The sequence below is a fragment of the Bactrocera dorsalis genome, chromosome 2 (assembly GCF_023373825.1).
Source record: "Bactrocera dorsalis isolate Fly_Bdor chromosome 2, ASM2337382v1, whole genome shotgun sequence".
Taxonomy (NCBI): Eukaryota; Metazoa; Arthropoda; class Insecta; order Diptera; family Tephritidae; genus Bactrocera; species Bactrocera dorsalis.
In genome coordinates this window covers 71,816,537-71,836,723 of record NC_064304.1, presented here as the reverse complement: position 1 = coordinate 71,836,723, position 20,187 = coordinate 71,816,537, and the positions used below count along the sequence as shown (strand labels likewise).

The following is a 20,187-nucleotide window of genomic DNA, read 5'->3' as shown; positions in this document are numbered from 1 at the left end:
ATCTGCCAGCTCTGTATGCATGCTGAGCTGCATGCAGGGGTGCGGTCCTCAGCGCCTTAGACCTTAGATGATGATCTATTATCTTCTCCATAGTTTTCAGTAGGAAGGAGGTTAGGCTAATCGGCCTGAAGGATTTGACCAACGAGTAGTCCTTCCTTCCCACTTTCGGTATGAAGATTACCTCAGCTGTCCTCCATGATTCAGGGATGTACGTCTCCGGGAATTGAGCACGCAAGAGCTCTGTAGCTCTGTCCTCCGCGCTGGTCGTGAATGTCCCGTCATTCTTTTTGATGGCTAGCACTGTGTCCGTCTTCCCTTTAGCCAGAGCTTTGTGCAGCCTGGCAGCTTCTGGTGTGGAGGAGACGTTTTCACAGAATCTCCTAAAGCTAGCCTGTTTTGCAGACCTGATCTCTTTATTGTATAGCGTCAGGTTGCTCCTGTACTCCTCCCAGACCCCAGTACGTTTTGCCTTATTAAATAGCCTCCGTACTTTCTTCCTTAGGTCTGCGAGTTTCCTTGTCCACCAAGAGCATTTGCGCCTGTCTGTGGGTGCAACTAAGGGGCAGCTGTCGTTGTACGCGTTAATAATGGACCCGTTAAGTGCGGTCAATCTGACCTCCATGCCCCGGCCCGTGGCGCTACTGTCAGTCTGCCCCTTCCTCCTTAACTCCTCGTCCAGCCTCTCCTTGAAGGTACTCCAGTTGGTCCTTCGAGGGTTGCATCTAGGAGGGAACAGCTTGACCTCTGCCCTCAGCGCGAACCTTACAATTCTATGGTCCGACAGGGAGGGCTCCGTTGAGACTCTCCACTGCGAGACCATCCCTGTTGCAGGCTCATTACTGAGGGTGATGTCCAGCACCTCCCTCCTGCTTATAGTTACGAATGTGGGTTCGCACCCTACATTCTCTACCGCTAGATTTCTACCTACTAGATATTCTAAAAGGGACTCACCTCTCGAATTGCAGTCGGTGCTGCCCCATTCCGTGTGGTGGGCGTTCGCATCGCAGCCGATGATAAGGGGGAGCTTGTGCAGCCTCAGTGCTCCACCAGCCTTTCCACCGCCTCCGGGGGTGCCGTTGCTGCCTCTCCCGGAAAGTATGCTGAGGCTAGGACGAAGTCTTTGCCCTCACTGTCCCTAGCCTGCACCGCCACCAAGTCCTGCGTCAGAAACTCTGAAATGCAAAAGAAATCAATATTGCTTCTAACAACTATACACGTCCTAGGCCTCTCGCTTGAGAGGTCCCAGATTACCTTGTCTGCCTCCGTCTTGAGGCCCTTTACCTCTCCTTTATGGATCCAAGGCTCTTGGATCAGCAGCATGCCCAGTTTTTCCGCAGTGAACCTGCTTGTTATGACAGCTGAGGCTGCCGCCGCATGATGCAGGTTCACTTGGGCAATCTCCATGTTGACCGCCATCATAAATTGGGCTCGAGGAGGGAAAGGTCCTCTACCCGGCCGTCAACCGCGCTGCTGTCGATTGAGTCTCCAAGTCCGTCTAGGAGCTCCAGCGTTGAGGGTAGCCCCATACTCCGGCCATCGTCGGGGACGTCTGTAGTCGGCTCTGGCACTGCCTGTACAGTCCTGCTCCCGCAGGGCTGCTCCGACGACTCGTCCACCTCCATCTTCGTTTCCTCCGGGCGGATACCGGCACTGCCTGGCTAACGACGCCTTTGTTCTGAGGAGGCGCGGGCGTCTTGGCTTCCTTGCTCCCGGCGTCAGCAGGCTTGTATGGCCGCATAACGACCGTGTTGTACCTGTAGAACAGGCGGAAGCTCGCGGCCCGAACGTACTTGTATGACTCGTCGTCAATATACACGTTCAACCTCCAACCCTCCATATCGCCTAGCTTTTCCTTCTTACTACTGGCGACACACCAGGCCGAGATACTGAGCCCCCTGTTCTGGTTCCTCACCAGACCCAGGGCGTACTCGTAGGACCTGTCCCCACTCCGAGGGAGGAATACTGTCATGCTGTGCATGATTGGCACGTCCTCCACCCTCTTCGCACAGAGGACAGGGCCCGTCCAGCCTCCCAGCTTTGGAGCGTGCTCCCTCAGCCAGTTGGCGGACGACTCGTCATGGCAGTCTACCTGCATCATACCTGCCCTGAAGTCGATGCCTAGGAAGGACGCCGTGTAGTCCACTCCTTCACACACCTCGTCCATGAGGATGTCCTGCAGCACGGTAAGCTCCTCCTGTTTTAGCGCCTCCGCCGGGTACTTGAGAGGCAGAACAGCCATGCAGATGCCCCTAACAGCGTCCGCATACCCGCGCCGCACCTCCTCCACCCGGCGAGGAGCCGATCCAGATTGTTGGCCCCCGGTTTCCTTTGCGTCTGTGCCCCGCACCCTCTTGGATCGTGGGGGCTCCTGTGGCGTGATTTGGCCGCTTTTCCGTTTTTCGGCCTGGGCGCTTGTGCCTGCGGGCAATGCCCTGCTGTCGCCCCGCCGCACGGACAGCATAGTGCTGACCGGGCCACGGCCGCCGCTACCGCTGCCCTGCGCGCGAGCTGGCACATTGTGGTCGCGTCCAGTCGCCGGGTTGACGTTGCTCCATTGGCTCTTGCTCCTGGCTAGAGCCTCCGCCTCCTCCGGGGTTTTCCCATCATGTAGTTGGCGTAGGTACCACCTCATGGTGGAGCCACTCATTCCTCTCCTCCGTGGATCCCCACACCCGCCGGGTTGGCCAGCTTCTGGGAGGGGGCGTTGCCCACCTCTTCTGCGCCTTCTCCTCCTTCTCCTTTTAGCGCCGTCAGGCTCTGCCCGACACGATTCACCAGAGGCCGACCCACTGCACCCTCCGGCGGGGGGTTTGCCGATGTTCCTAGGTGTTGCTTCAGCTCCAGGCGTACCCCCCAGGTGAGCTCCGCTGCCAGAGGGCACGTCGTCGTCATCCTCCCTGGCGTGCTCCTCGAACAGCGAGCGCTCCTCTGGCGTGAGACCGCTACCGTTGTCCTCTGTCGTTGCCCTTTGTCCGTCATCAAATCCGGTTTTGTTGTTGTTTTCTGTGTTTGGTCGTTCATCTTGTTCGTACGACCCTTGGCTCAACAAGGTGAGCTGTCGGGTCTAAGGTCTATATGGGGAACGGGAAGGTCCGTCACACCAGAGCCCCTTGGCGCGGTAAGGCCACCGTTACTTCCCAATTCGGCCCGGTGTTGGGAAGGCTCCGTTAAAATACAGCCGAATGTACCTCCTGGCTGCAAATCATCCAATGGGCACGGGTCGCATGACACCCTGGATTAGGAGGTGGTAGTCCTTGGTCGTCGCACGCATGCGGCTCCCGACACCCTGCCTGAATAGTGCTAGTCAGCACTATCCATGCCGGTTGGGGGGCGCCGAGTATGCCTTGCGACTAAGCCTCTGCACCGCGGCAAGGTGCCTACCATTAGCAGAGGCTAATGGTAGGCACCTTGCTGCTACGGTTAAACCCCCCGACTAACAGCTGGGCATGACGCATCCCGTGCGGTCGCTGCCAATGTCTCTTCCTGCACGCTCTTTCCTCTTTGCGGAGCAGCTCCTTCACAGTATGGGGACCCACTCCAGTGACCGGTTCGGGCCCCACCATATTGGTGGAGGCTGCGGAGCGGCCAAGCTCGTCAGCCAGTTCATTGCCGGCTATTCCCCTGTGGCCAGGCACCCAGATCAGGTGTACCTGGTTCTTTTCGGCTAGGTTTTCCAGTCTTTCTCTACACTCCTGCTCTAGTAGCGAATTGATCTCGTAGGAAGAGATCGCTTTTAGTGCCGCTTGACTATCGCTGAGTATAGCTATTCGCTCGTTGCGATAGTTGCGGTGGAGGTTTATCTCTATACACCGCCTTATAGCCAGAACTTCGGCTTGGAAAATGCTCGGAAAGTTACCCATCGGAATGGAGAGCTTGGTACGCGAACCCGCAATACCCGCACCTATTCCTTCCGACGTCTTCGGGCCGTCGGTGTACCACCTCAATGTACTATCCCTACACGTGTTTCATTGATTGTCGTTTCTTTTAAGTCGTTCGTGAGTTATAGCGTCGCAAACAAGGAGCAAAATAAAGAGAAAATACGGCATATTTTACAGTACTACTACGATAAAGGCAAAAATGCATCTCAAGCCGCCAATAAAATTTGTGGAGTTTATGGACCCGATACAGTTTCCATTTCCACCGCACAACGATGGTTTCAACGTTTTCGTTCTGGTGTAGAGGTGGTCGAAGATGCGTCACGCTCCGGAAGGCCTGTCGTCGAAAATTGCGATAAAATCGCTGAATTGGTGGAAAGAGACCGGCATAGTAGTCATCAAACCGTTATAAACCATTTGAAGAAGCTTGGAGTCACTAAGAAGCTCGATGTATGGGTGCCACACGAATTGATTCAATAAAAATACCGCAAGACTTTTTTGACAACCTAATATATGGTTATAGGTACCGCAAACGCTTAGATTACGAGATATTTGACCTTAAAGTTCAAAAATTCGGAAAATTCGAACATTTCATGAAGCTATTTCACCACATTAAACACACTTTATTCACATTTTTTTCTTCAAATTAATTAAATTACACTATAATCTTTTAAATAAATCCACATTTTACACTTTTAGCAGGTTTTTTTTTACCTAAAAAATCTTTATTTTAAAAATTACATTTTACACTCGTTAAAACCTCATTTGTTTACCAAAACAACTACGAAATGGAGCGCTGACATGTGATGATAAGGCAATTCGCTGAAATTCCTCTTTTTCGCAAAAATTCCTCTTTTTCATGCATATGGATATTTTCTTTTTTAAATTTAAGCAAATAAGTAATATTATTTATTAATTTATTTATTATTACTCGCGCCAGTCGGCAATATACAAAGAAGTATAACAAAAACAAAAAAGAAGGCATATCCATGACTAGGTTAGATCACAAATCACACTTTAATGATATATTATTAACCCCTTAACCCTTGAGACGTAGCTTGCATACGTACAACCAAACATATTAATGTCTTGATAATATCTATTGACTAAGCTTCCAACCCTGTTCCTCGGTCCACCCCGCACGTAGTTCTTCGAAGAGTTGACTGCTTTTAACAGTCTGTGCGACCTCAACCCAGGCATAAGGCCTACAAGGCCGAATTGTTCCAAAATTTCCGGATAGTCGATTAATCCATTTAGTGATTTAAAAGCAAACAAGAGATCTGATACTTGTCTCCGACTCATCAGGTCACAAATCCCAAATTGACCACGAACCTCCTCCGAGCCTCCGACCCATCCTTTACGTCCCAGGAAGTACGCGACCAGAGTTTCTTCTGCACTCTCTCCACTTTATCAATGAGATAGTCGATATGAGGAGACCAAGCCAATGAACAATACTCCAACATCCGTCGCACCAAGGTCGAGTACAGCCTTACGAACGTATCAGCATTCTAAAGTCAACCCCACATCTGAATATGAACCCAAGTGTCCTGTATGCCTGTGATGTATTTTTGTCAATTTGCCCGGCGAAATTTAGTGCTTGTCAATCATGACACCAAGATCTTTTACTACTGTGACTTCTTCTAGCGATACGGTAAACAGCTGGACGACGACTAAAGGACCGTGACAAGAACATCACCACGCTTTTTTTTAATTTAAACTCAATTTATTCTCGTCACACCACTCCTCAAGTCTATCAAGGTCTTGCTGTAATGCACTAATGTCATCGACAGTGCTTATTTTCCTGAAAATCTTGGGGTCATCAGCATATAGTAAAAATTCCGACGATATTTTGTCCCCAATGTCGTTGACAAATATGCTAAACAACACTGGTCCCAGATGGGAACCCAGTGGATCCCCGGACGACACATACCATTGACTCGAACCTGCAGGAATCTCCCAGTCAAGTACGAGTTGAACCAACTCAATACATTTCCCGCCACTCCGTAGCGATCCATCTTCTCTATTAAGAGCTCATGATCCACCATCTCGAAGGTTTTGCTGAAGTCCGTGTAGATAGTGTCAACTGTTTCATCCTTGTCCAACGCTTTCAGTACGTAATCGACATACAGGTATAGGTTTGTAACCGTAGACCTGCCGCCAAAGAACCCATGTTGCTTGGTCGAGATCGTATTCTTGAAGGCGAAATTCACCTGCTGCAAAACAAATTTCTCAAACAACTTTGCCATTGCCCGCTGTATGCATATTGGCCTGTAGTTGGACACCTCAGATCTCGACCCTGCCTTGTAAATTGGACAAATATACAAGTGTTTCGATGCCGACGGAAAAATACCCATCTCCATTGATTTACTAAAGATATGGGTTATTGGTTCGGCAAGTCCGACTGCACAGCACTTCAGTAATATGTTCGGTATTCTATCTGGTCCGGCTCGCTTCTTTCCATCCAGTTTGCACATTTGCTCGTACACTTCATCGAAGCGGATGGTGAGTTCCGATAATTTCACATCGTAGCTAGTCGCTGTTTCCTCAGCTTGAGCTGTGGGCATTGGTTCCCCATTATAATTAACTTTCTCCGCTTAGATGCTACCAAAGAACGACGCAAACAGATTGCTCACTATATATGTACATATATTAGTAATATTATATAATATATATTATTATATATATTTATATTATTATATATATATTATAATATTATATAATAATATTACGTAATAAAGTGTAAAATATACAGTACAGTACGAAAACTCAAATATTGGATATAAAGTGGTTATATTTTTTGGTTATTATGCACTCATATCGAAACAAAATTTAAGTTTTCGTTATAAAATGGGTAAATTTTGGTTATTATATCTGTGAGCGATTTCCATTTATTTTTGATGATATATTGGTTTGTATTTTAGGTGACGATATATATAGTATATATTATTATATTTGAAATATGTATTTTGGATATAAAGTGGTTATATTTTTTGGTTATCGTGCACACATATTGAAACAAAATTTGAGTTTTGGATATAAAGTAGTTATATTTTTTGGTTATTATGCACTCAAACTCATATTTTAAATATAATAATATAAATATATCATCATCTAAAACGCAAAAAAATAAATGGAAATCGCTGACAGATATAATAACCAAACCTTATCCAATATATAACAAAAATTCAAATTTTGTTTCAATATGAGTGCATGATAACCAAATATTATAACCACTTTATAACAAAAAGTATTTTTTTTTTTATTTTTAACGCAGAAAGGAGTACTTCGCGAAAGTACTTCAGTCACCCCGGGTATTCGGTCGGCCAGGGTTATTTATTTTAGAGCGCGGCCGAAGGCCGCCAACGCAGATAGGAGTACTACGCGAAATCTGACTGCTCAATCGTTGGGCTAGATGTCCAAACGATGTGAACATAGAAAAATTCAGAAGCTCTAAACTCAATTATAAATTTTTTTTTTTTTTATTTTATTTTATAAAAGCTTACATAATAATACAATTATTATACAAACTTAAGAAAATACGCAGCACTAGCATCATGGGCTATCGGCCGACTGGTTATGTTATATGCGTCGAAGAAGGTCGCTGTCTTTCAAAAAGTTGTAGATTTTCGAAATGTTGTTGCTTGAGGGATCCATCAATAAAATTATTGGATCAGTATTGTTGAAGTTTGACATTCTATGAGTTTGAAGTGCTGGACAATGTTGCAGAAGATGCAATAGATTTAAATCTGAATCACAAAATGGGCAATGGTTGATCTGAGTGCCATTTAGTATGTGAGCGTGTGTGATAATGGAGTGGCCAATGCGAAGTCTGATATATGGAATGATATAATTAAATGAAAGCGATGACGGAAAGGATGGTTTGATACGATTTGAATTTATTCTAGAGTAGTGGTGTCTGTAATTCATCCAATCAAGCGCCAATTTAGTGGATCTTTGTTGAATAATAAGCCGTTTTATATCACTCTTAACAAACAAGGCAGATGTAGTTGTTGGAGTGATGCACACCTCCTTAGCCACCGAGTCCGCAAAAGTATTTCCAATGATTCCAGAGTGACCGGGTATCCACATTATTTTTAGTCTATGTGCTAACGAAAACAACAGCGATCTAATGCCAATAATGACGTCATTGTAGTTACTGCGGTTTTTTAAAGCTTGAAAACACGATAGACTATCTGTACAGATGATGAATTTACCAAGGTTTTGTTGGGCATACTGGACAGCTTTGAGAATACCCGTAGCTTCAGCGGTAAAAATTGAACAAAATGGAAATAATAAACCATACGATATTCTTTGTTGGTTATCATCAACTACAGCAAAAGATGTATGCGACGATTTGGAGCCATCAGTATATATAAACTGCCAATCAAAAGATTTGAAGTGCGCAGATAATTCCAAAAATCGAGATTTATACACAGTGCTTGGAGTGATGGATTTGCGAAGAAAAGTAAGATCACTAATGAAAGAAGATTCATTTACTTTCCACGGTGGAATATATTTACTGCAAGGCAGCAATATTTTAAGCGGCAACTCATTGGTTTTAGCAAACAAAGCACTTTTAAAAATAGAAGACGGTATTTTAGGAGACCTCTTTCTGCAAAGTGATGATTGAAAGTCCTTTTTTATAGTAAAGTTCGTGCTGAGTATGAGTTTTGAATAAAGCTTATTTAAGCTATCTTCCACTGCATCTTTTAGAGAAGGTAGGCCAGCTTCCGTCAGTATGTTTTTAATTGGCGATGTTGGAAACACTCGAAGAGAACAACGAACTGAAGAATGATAGGGCGCAGCAAGCATCTTTAGATGATTCTTAGAATGATGTCCATAAATTTCCAAGCCATAATTAATTACAGATGAGATGAGGGCTTTAGTGACGTTGACCAGTAAAGCCGAGCCGATGAGTGAGCGCTTACATGAGAGGTATTTAATAATATTTAAATTAACAAAAAGTCTTTTTCTTATATACTGACAATGTTTCTTAAATGTATACTTAGAATCTAATACAATACCAAGGAACTTAATACTATCTGTACACAAAATGTTTGTATTATCAAATGTGAGCGTTGGGATAGTACATTGATGTTTTTTACAAATATGAAAAAGTTTCGATTTAGGAAAAGATATTGATGTGCCTGAAGTAGAGGACCAACGAGAAAGACGCAATAAAATTTCAGAGAAAGTAATTGTTACTGAAGTCAAATTTGAAGTTTTTGAGAATAAAATTAAATCATCAGCATAAATCTGATGCCGGATAGTAACAAAATCTGATAGAATGGTACTGATTTCATCAAATGCAATAGTAAATAGGATCACCGAGAGCGGTGACCCTTGTGGGGTACCATTATCTAATGGTAGAACAGAGGATGAAACATTGGATATGATAACACTTAATTTACGGTTGGATAGGAAAGATTTGACAAAGTTAAAAATACGAGAACCCACTCTCCACCTACTAAGCTGTCTTAACACTACATGAATCCCAATCCTGTCAAATGCTTTTAGGAAATCTAAAGAAAGAATAGAAACATGATTTTTGTGGGAGAGAGTATCAGAGATAAAGTGATCAAGGTGCAGGAGAGCATCCAACGTACCCTGCCCCCTCTTGAACGCAACTTGGTTGTGCGAAATGAGATTATTAGATTGAGCATACCAGGCGAGTCTAGTAGCAATAATCTTTTCAATCAATTTACCAAGGCAAGGAAGAAGGGAAATGGGACGATAACTGCTGACCACACCAGGAGGTTTACCAGGTTTTAAAATAGGAATAATCGCGCTAGTCTTCCAGAGGACAGGGTAGTTGCCACTGAGAAAAATACTATTGTAAAGTTTGACTAGACGGGATATAAGGAATGGAGGAAGGTGCTTGATGATAAGGTAAGAGATTTTATCAATGCCAGGAGTTTTGCCCTTGACTGACGAGAGGGCTAAATAAAAATCAAGTTCAGATATATCGGCATCTAAATATTCAGCTGATTGAGATAAGGTGGAAGGAGGAAGGTAAGGAGAGCAAAGAGAAGAAAGTTTACTAGAGGAAAAATCAGAAGAGAAATTGGAGTCCAAAGAAATATTGGAAAAGTGGGTGGCAAACTCTAAGGCTATATCTTTGGGATATAGTAGAGTGCCCCGAGGAGTATTTAAATAAGTGATAGGAGAAGAAGGTGATAAACCAGCAAGTCTTTTCATATCAGTCCAGATTTTTCTAGAATCCGAAGAAGAAGTGATATTATTCGTAAATTCTTGGAAACAATGAACCTTAGCAGCCTTAGCTTTATGGCGAAAAAATGCATTGGATTTTTTGTAAGCTATTAAGTTTGCACTAGAACGTAAACGTTTAAATTGATGCCATGCGATCTGTTTCAGATTTCTTAGTGCAGAAAGCTCACCAAAGAGGAGCAAGCTTGACTGGTTTAGAAGAAGAAAGGGGAAAAGAATAGAACGCTTCACGATTTTGCGTGTCATCCTTGCGCAGGGGCCATGCAATCTTCTCTGTATCGTTCCAATTTTAGTATATGTTCTGCCGAAGCAAGAACCAATTATAAATTATTATATTATAATATAACAAATAATTTATAATATTGTGAGATGATTTTATTATAGTATAAAATTGTAATAACGGGTGATTTTTTTGAGGTTAGGATTTTCATGCATTAGTATTTGACAGATCACGTGGGATTTCAGACATGGTGTCAAAGAGAAAGATGCTCAGTATGCTTTGACATTTCATCATGAATAGACTTACTAACGAGCAACGCTTGCAAATCATTGAATTTTATTACCAAAATCAGTGTTCGGTTCGAAATGTGTTTCGCGCTTTACGTCCGACAAATTTTGTTCAGCGATGAGGCTCATTTCTGGTTGAATGGCTACGTAAATAAGCAAAATTGCCGCATTTGGGGTGAAGAGCAACCAGAAGCCGTTCAAGAACTGCCCATGCATCCCGAAAAATGCACTGTTTGGTGTGGTTTGTACGCTGGTGGAATCATTGGACCGTATTTTTTCAAAGATGCTGTTGGACGCAACGTTACGGTGAATGGCGATCGCTATCGTTCGATGCTAACAAACTTTTTGTTGCCAAAAATGGAAGAACTGAACTTGGTTGACATGTGGTTTCAACAAGATGGCGCTACATGCCACACAGCTCGCGATTCTATGGCCATTTTGAGGGAAAACTTCAGACAACAATTCATCTCAAGAAATGGACCCGTAAGTTGGCCACCAAGATCATGCGATTTAACGCCTTTAGACTATTTTTTGTGGGGCTACGTCAAGTCTAAAGTCTACAGAAATAAGCCAGCAACTATTCCAGCTTTGGAAGACAACATTTCCGAAGAAATTCGGGCTATTCCGGCCGAAATGCTCGAAAAAGTTGCCCAAAATTGGACTTTCCGAATGGACCACCTAAGACGCAGCCGCGGTCAACATTTAAATGAAATTATCTTCAAAAAGTAAATGTCATGAACCAATCTAACGTTTCAAATAAAGAACCGATGAGATTTTGCAAATTTTATGCGTTTTTTTTAAAAAAAAAGTTATCAAGCTCTTAAAAAATCACCCTTTATGTATAAAAAAATGTTATATTACAATCATATACATATGTTTATAATAATATTATCACACGATTTTACTTATCTGTGTTTATTAAATATAAATCACATATTATTCATGTATTCATATATGCATATACATATATGGAAAAGTGTCCACATAATCAATTTTAGCTTGAAATCTTCTTTATAGTTTTTTTATATTTAATAAAGAAAAAAGAATCAAAAGTACAAACAAAGAAAACTCTGTGAAACGCTGAAAAATCCTTCACTTTTGGCTTTTAAAGTGTGGCAATGCTGGTTTTCCTCGTAAATATAAGCACTCTAAACTTTTCAGACGTAAATTTGATGAGTGATTTTTAAATTACTAAATTTATCTGAAAAATTGCAAAGTAAATGTAAAATGTGAGCTTATTTAAATGTTTAGAGTGTATATTTAAATATACAGTGTAAAGAACGTGAAAAAATTTAGTGAAACATAGAGAAATAAAATGTTCTCTTAATGCAAATTTTTGAATTTTTAAACGTGAATATTTTAAAAAATATTTGTAATTTTTATATTATTTTTGCATATTCCTCCTCTGGAGAAGCTCCCCTATCCGTACATACCCCATTTATACGGAAAATCGTTTTTTTACCCTTCCGCCAAAGTAATCGGAATCGTGCCCATTTTGTCAAATGTGTACATAGGCCACTTATTGAGTTTAAGATATTCATACAATATATTTATAGTATATGGTCCACCTCTTCAGCCCTGGAGGGAATGTGCATTGGAGGAATTCTTCCGATTTGACAGTTCTGGGTGGGATAAAGCCGGCTTATTTTAGTCGAATTATGCTTTGATACCTAAGATTTACGGCTAAATGTATATCTTTTGAAATAGATTAAAAAACAGAAGATTCACTAAACATAAATGTTCAGGGTGGCGAGATGAGTGGAAATCCAGCTGTATGTATGCTACTTTAGTAAAAATTCAGATATCGTAATAAAAATTGGTACACGTGTTCCGTGGTCGAATCGGGAGGAGAAGTTGCAGGGCATCGCAATAGTCAGGATCAACTCCTTCCCTCCCTCCCTTAACGACCTGATAAAATGATGACAGAGAATATTTCGTCTTGCCCTCGTTCACTGGCAGACCCATGTGTTTTACTTCCTTTTCTCCAGCAGCAGATTGAAGAAGTCGCACGAAAGGGAGTCGCCTTTTCGAAACCTCGTTTGGTATCGAACGGCTCGGAGAGGTCCTTCCGACAAAATCGAAAAACGTGTTTACTGTGTTTATTTCTTATTTTTTTTTTTTTTTTTTTGGAGAGAAGCCTAGAAGGCAGTGGTCTTAAGAGGCTGTACCAGTGTGTCACTTTCAAAAAAAAAATTTTATTTGCTTGTAACCTGTGAAATCGGGAAGGTCGTATCTTGAATAGTTTTTGGATGGCAGCGTTATAAAAAGCGATCGCTCGGGGGTGCAAACATATATAAGGGAAACTTTAAATGCGTTTTTCTCGAAACGAAATTTTTCAAAATTGCTGACCGATCGACTTCAAATTAAAACTTAGCATCTTTGAATACATTTACTATACAATGACCTACGATCTTTTTGATTGGTTGAAAATTGTCAATTTGGCATTAAAAAACGACAATTTTTTACCTAAAAAAAAACGATTTTTTTTTTCAAAATTACGCTATTTTGTTAATTTTTGATCGTAGGTCATTGTATAGAAAATATCTTTAAGTTTAATAAACTTCAAATTTTTTTTTTGTTTCAACTATGCATTCAGCCGAAATCATGCAGTTGGGGCGCTTTTTTTTGCACCAATAACTCCGTTATTTTTCAACAGTTTTGTAAAAAAAAATCGTAAAGTATAGCTGAAAATATACCTTATTACGTTCAAAGAAGTTCGAAATATTCAATCGCATACTTTCTCTTAAAAAAAATTCATGAAAATCGCCTAATTTGTCATGCGGCACACTGGTTTAGCCCCTTAAATTGGCTTGTTCACGAAACGAATGTATTATAACGGGTGATTTTTTTGAGGTTAGGATTTTCATGCATTAGTATTTGACAGATCACGTGGGATTTCAGACATGGTGTCAAAGAGAAAGATGCTCAGTATGCTTTGACATTTCATCATGAATAGACTTACTAACGAGCAACGCTTGCAAATCATTGAATTTTATTACCAAAATCAGTGTTCGGTTCGAAATGTGTTTCGCGCGCGTGTTTTGTTCAGCGATGAGGCTCATTTCTGGTTGAATGGCTACGTAAATAAGCAAAATTGCCGCATTTGGGGTGAAGAGCAACCAGAAGCCGTTCAAGAACTGCCCATGCATCCCGAAAAATGCACTGTTTGGTGTGGTTTGTACGCTGGTGGAATCATTGGACCGCATTTTTTCAAAGATGCTGTTGGACACAACGTTACGGTGAATGGCGATCGCTATCGTTCGATGCTAACAAACTTTTTGTTGCCAAAAATGGAAGAACTGAACTTGGTTGACATGTGGTTTCAACAAGATGGCGCTACATGCCACACAGCTCGCGATTCTATGGCCATTTTGAGGGAAAACTTCGGACAACAATTCATCTCAAGAAATGGACCCGTAAGTTGGCCACCAAGATCATGCGATTTAACGCCTTTAGACTATTTTTTGTGGGGCTACGTCAAGTCTAAAATCTACAGAAATAAGCCAGCAACTATTCCAGCTTTGGAAGACAACATTTCCGAAGAAATTCGGGCTATTCCGGCCGAAATGCTCGAAAAAGTTGCCCAAAATTGGACTTTCCGAATGGACCACCTAAGACGCAGCCGCGGTCAACATTTAAATGAAATTATCTTCAAAAAGTAAATGTCATGAACCAATCTAACGTTTCAAATAAAGAACCGATGAGATTTTGCAAATTTTATGCGTTTTTTTTTAAAAAAAAGTTATCAAGCTCTTAAAAAATCACCCTTTATAAGCCAATTCGGTGTATCAGTTTTTTACTTTTTTTTTTTTTTGGGTGTGGGGTGTTATATTGTATGGTGTTATCCTGAGTGGTGTGTCTGTGTATGATGGGAATGTGCTGAGTGGTATTATGGATCCCCAATTTTTACGGGTAGAGTGGGGATAAATGTAGTGAGGCTTAGCTCATTTAACAATTCTGGAGCCCATAGGCGAATATTTTCCCTAGTACTACACGCACATGCATATTTGCGAGAAATGTTGAATATATTTTTTCATGCAGCTGGTAAAGTAGCCGAGAGGGCGCGGAATACATGTTGACAGTAAGAATATTTGGTGGTGGAGTTCTAATATTTACCCGTATGTGTAGACAATAGTTTTTCGTTTAAAACATATTTCATATGCGTATATGCGTGTTATTGTTCGTGTAGCAACTTTATTTTGCGTGCTTATTTCTTTTTGCTGGATGTGAAATCGGAGGGATCTTGCGAGAGTATGGTATAGTGATTGGCCGTGAATTTATAACGGTTTCGAATCGTATTAATAATGTTCATAATTTATTTGAAGCTTTTTACAGTTGATTTCCATAAACCGCCCATTAGAGGAGCGCTTAAAAAGACGCGATAAGTGCGTCCTTTGCCTTTTTGTAAGTCTATGTGCCACTATATCACATGTGGATTGTGGTGATTACTTAACTTTATTTTTCTGTTATTCTATAAGTTTGAAAATTTAGGAAACATATAGTAACAATACCGCATATAGTACAAATACCATATGTGTCACCAAGTACTAGCAAAATACCATATAAGCAATGTAGTATTTTGCTGGTAACAATACGTTTCATTGTGGTATTTCAATAAACGCAGCTAAAAAAAAAGGTAACAAACTTTGCTAAAAGTTTTTACACAAAAGTTCTTCGAAATATTCCGTCAAAATGACTTAAAAAATTAATAAACATGAAATGGGAAACAAAACATTTTAACAATTTTTTTTCGGAAAAGCAAGTGCCATATTTTATGTCAGGTTTTTAGGGAGTTTTAACCAAATCGTTTTTTTGCGATAAAAATATATTAACTTTAGAGTATTTTAAATAATTGTACTTATTTTTTCCATAACCCATATATTGCATATTGCCTATGAAACAAAAGTAGCATTTGAGTTAACTACATTGCCGTGTGTGTCAACAACGTAGTAAACAGAATACCATGATACCTTTACTGTGGTATTGTTACTACATGTCTGTCTCAGGTATTAGTCGTGCCCAGGTGTTTCGATGGCACAAAGAGTTTAAGGAGGGGCGTGAAAGCGTGGAAGACGAGACGCGGAATGGGAGACCAGTCGAGGTGCGGACTGACGCGAATGCGCAGCGGCGTGAATCAAGTCTACTATTGCCAAGTACTCGAAAGATTAAGAAAACGAATCAACAGGGTGCGCCCAGACATCGCTCGTAACTGGATCCTTCATCACGACAACGCGCCGTGCCACACCGCCCTCAGCGTGTCCCAGAATTTGGCCTCTAAAGGGATCGCCGTGTTGCAACAGCCCGACATGTCACCCTGTGACTTTTTTGTTTCCTAAAACAAAATCGGTGCTCAAATGAACCCATTTTGAGTCGATTACGGGCATCCAGGTGGCCGTGACGAGGGTACTCGCGGACATCCCAGTCGAAGCGTTCCAGAAATGTTACGAAGCAAGGAAAACGCGCTGGAATCGCTGTACAGCTGCCCAAGGGGACTTCTTTGAAGGGGATGGCAGAGTTGTAGAATAATTTTCAAATGAAATCAGTCTCATTACATAATTGTCATACCTCGTATTATAGTTTTTGTTCACTTAACGGTTGTACGTATCATCTTAAAATAATTCAGACAGATATAGAGTTATACGAGGGCTGCTATATATATTTCTGGCCTAATAATGAAAAAAGGAATATTTATCAACGAAAATGGTTTTATTATTTTTCAAAATATTCTCCATCAAGATTTATACACTTTTGCATGCGCTCAAACCGATTTTCGAAGCACTTTTTCCACTCCGATTGAGACACCTCCAAAACATGGTTTTTAAATGCTTCAACAGCATCTTCTGGCGATGAAAATCGTTGACCACGCATTATTTTCTTGATGTGTGGGAATAAAAAGAAGTCATTGGGTGCCAAGTCAGGGCTTTGCGGCGGATGACCCATCAATTCGACGTTTTGGCCGGTCAAAAAGGCTCTGGTTTGAGCCGATGGGTGAGAGCTCGCATTGTCATGGTGCACAATGATTCGGCTTCTCTTGTTCGTTTTTCGAATTTCTCCGGAGACTTCAGGCAAACAAAGGGTGGTGTACCACTCAGAATTGACCGTCCTACGTTGCTCAAGCGGAACAGTCGCCACATGACCAGTTCTGTCGAAGAAACAGGCGACCACTTGCCTCGAAGTGCTTCTTCCATGAACAACTTTCGTTGGATTTGGCTCGTCTTGGAAGACCCACACGGTCGATTGCTGTTTTTTTTCGGGCTCATACGCATAGATCCATGATTCGTCACCTGTGACGATCTCATAAACGTCTTTTGAAGCACCTCGATCGTAATTTTTCAGCATTTTACACCAATCCACACGAGCCTTTTTTGAGCGATTGTCAAATTGTGCAATATCGAATGTATGCTAGTGGGAGAAATGCATAGGCATGCCTTTATCTGAAGGTATGTTACATGACGGTCTTGCATTATCAGTTCACGTACGGCATCGATGTTTTCTGGCACAACGGCTGTTTTTGGACGACCTTCACGGAATTCGTCTTTGAGCGAGCGTCGGCCACGATTGAATTCATTGTACCAGTTTTTCACACAGTTTAATCCACGTCGAAAGTTGTGAAAAATGATCGCACGAAGATGTTCACGATTTGCTTCCATTTTTTGGCCGAGATGAATTTTTTAATTCCCTCTAAATAAAACAATTCACGATTAAATGACAACCTTTCTGAGTGATGTTATGCTAAAAAATGTCAAACTTTCAAATGGAAATGTCAGATTGCACCTGGCAACACTTAGTGTTGCCAAGTCCAGAAATATATATAGCAGCCTTCGTATATATATAATAAGGTGGGCCAAAAATAGTTTTATTTTTCTTAGTTACCATGAAAATCTCATCCGATGTGACTAAAAACAAGTTCTCGTAAGACCTGAGCTCTCAATATTAATATTAAGAGGTGCCTCATCGACATTTTCGAATGCCCACATAAATAACACAGGAAATTTTGTTTTTTTTTATTATTATTCGTAGTTAAAGTCCAACAAAAATTATAAAAAATGATTTCCACAATTTTTCATCTTATATTACAAATTGATGGCTCATAAACATAATAAATTTTTCGTAAAACTAATCGAGTGTTTAGCGATGTAACCATAGAATTTTCACAAAATATCGATAATCCTTTAATAAAATAATCGTTGTATCAAATCTTAGTAATCTTAAAAAACCAATAAAAGTAACCATAAATACATTTTTGTTCTATTCCATTCGTACGCGCTACGAAAAGCAAGAGAATTGAGACAGTAGAAACACGCAGACTGTGGACTGAAAACAGCTTAAAAATTATCTCTTATAATAAATTAAATTGCAATATAAAATCGTGTTTAATCGCCATAAATAGAAAGGTATATGTTATATAACAAGGAGGTTTTTATATAATAATATGTTGTTTCATTGTTTTAAAACTATGGTTTTATAAGTGCCCTTTTGAGTGGTATGTTTTTCTTTTATGTAATAAAAAAGTTGTGATCCCTGTCTCGTGTCAAGTCAAGTTTTATTACATTAGTTAATGTTTTCTAAGTGTTTGCTTTTGATTTCAGCTGCAACCTTTTGCATCTCTCTTTGTTATTCATTTTATTCTACCAGGCATTTTTTGTATGTTATTTTTCATAATTTGTTGTATTTACGCGTATGTAAAATCTTGCGAACACTACCGGCACTCACCTTTTTTGATTCGTAGAATTGGATTTGACAAATTAATGTGTGTTGGTCGGCGGTCGCGATATTGTAGCGTATATGCACACGGATAGAGAACAAAAGAGGCTCGACGCCGTCCGCCAGTCCCTTTTGTTAGTTGTGTGCTGGTGTCCTCGTGTGTGGTGTGTATGTTGATGATGAGGTGGGCATCATGCCGAGGTGTTGAGAATGCGGTGTGTAGTGTGGGATGAAAAAATGATGCGCATGATGCCAATGTGTTGAGTATGGAATGTGTAGTGTGGGGTGAAGATGTGTTGAGTATGGTGTGTATGTGTGGGGTGTAGTTAGATTATATTAAGAGGGGGGCGCAGAAGCTCATTTAACCAACGTGTATGTATATACGTGAATATTTTATAGTTGTTTATGTTTTTTTTTTCATTATATATACTTGAGCTATGGTTTTCATTTTAACATTTTCTCACTTTTATTAAAGGTTTGTTTTATATGTACATACTTTTATTAAGGCACATCATATCGGTGTAACCTTTCACGCCTATATGTTTTTGAATTTTGGTGTCAAGAAAATGTCTGAAATGATATCACTTATCACCGAAGCAAATTTAATAAAGCTTCAGTATCAACTTATTAGAAGCTTCGTTAACAAAAAACTTGATATTAACTTTTTACCCTGCTATGATAACATTTTAAAGGAAAAACAGTTTTCCTGAGCAAGTAAAAGGTGTCAGAATCTGATGTTGAAGTTGAGAAAAAAAAATTATTGAACAACACTGCGTCAGGAATGGAATTATTAATAGGGAAATGTGGCTTTGATGGCAGTTCTGGACAGAGCGAATATACGCAGAAATTTCAAAATAATAATTTGGAAGACAATTTATTTATCACGACATACATATCGCTCATTTGCTGCAAGACCGGCATAAATCAAAAAATGTGATTTTTGAGTTAAAGCTGCAAAATTGTTCGTTATATCATACTTCATGTTGAGTGAAAAATTCATGTGAATACCTCTTATGTGCTCCCCTTGAGAAGAGGTGTAAGGTTGGAGTCACCGTTGTAGTCAGTTGAAAACTTTAATCGCGTTTTCTGGAGAATCGATTTTTTTGACTTATGCCGGTCTTGCAGCAAATGAGCGATATGTCCCTCTACAACTGATAATAAAATCGCAAAATGATGAAGAGCACAAACAAATTTGGAATAACTCCAGACCTTCGTCCACCAGCCCAGCTCAATCAACCCTAAATGCTAGATCCAGCAAGGGAATTAATCTTAAAATATTCCTGGTATTATCTTCCTTTGTCAGTCCATAAAATTTTAATTCACGCTCCCGATGCTATCCAATAAGCACCAAACTCAGTTGGAGAGCTCTAAGAAGAATCTGCTGAGTCAAGCAATAAGGGCATTAAGATGTATCGACTCCATCATACACGAAAAAACTAACGGGCCGCTACAAATCAGGACTTGCTAATCCGATTACTTTTGATGTTGGATCCTGTCATCACCAGTCAAAGAAAACTATCATGCAAAAGTAAATAGATTTTATTAAAATCCGTTTTTGATTTAGTTGAATAATTTTCAAAAAATTCCATTTTTCATTTATCAACTTTTTTATTAATAATTTAATATAATTAATTAAAATTCGTTACCATTGGTGGTTGGCAGAGTGGGAAACAGGAGAGGGGAATTTTAAAAAGCTTTGGCAAAAGTTTTTATATAGGCAGTGGAAATATTTTTGGCTGTTGATTCCATACAAGACCTCGTGTACGCCAGTCCGTCCGTGCAAGCTGTAACTTGAGTAAAAATTCAAATATCTTGATGAAACTTCGTACGTAGGTTTCATAGCACAAAAAAAAATCGAGTTCATTCGAGTCCT

At 40.6% G+C, this 20,187-nt stretch overlaps 1 protein-coding gene and 1 non-coding gene across 2 annotated transcripts in view; one reads left to right on the top strand and one right to left on the bottom strand.

Annotated features, from left to right (window-relative positions):
- LOC105225152 (YTH domain-containing family protein) overlaps positions 1–20,187 on the top strand; it is a 51,747-nt gene that overhangs the window by 8,368 nt on the left and 23,192 nt on the right. The gene's annotated exons all lie outside the window — the stretch shown is intronic.
- Positions 10,315–10,420, bottom strand: LOC125776937 (U6 spliceosomal RNA). Its single transcript, XR_007422051.1, has one exon. It is a non-coding gene; the product is annotated as a U6 spliceosomal RNA (small nuclear RNA).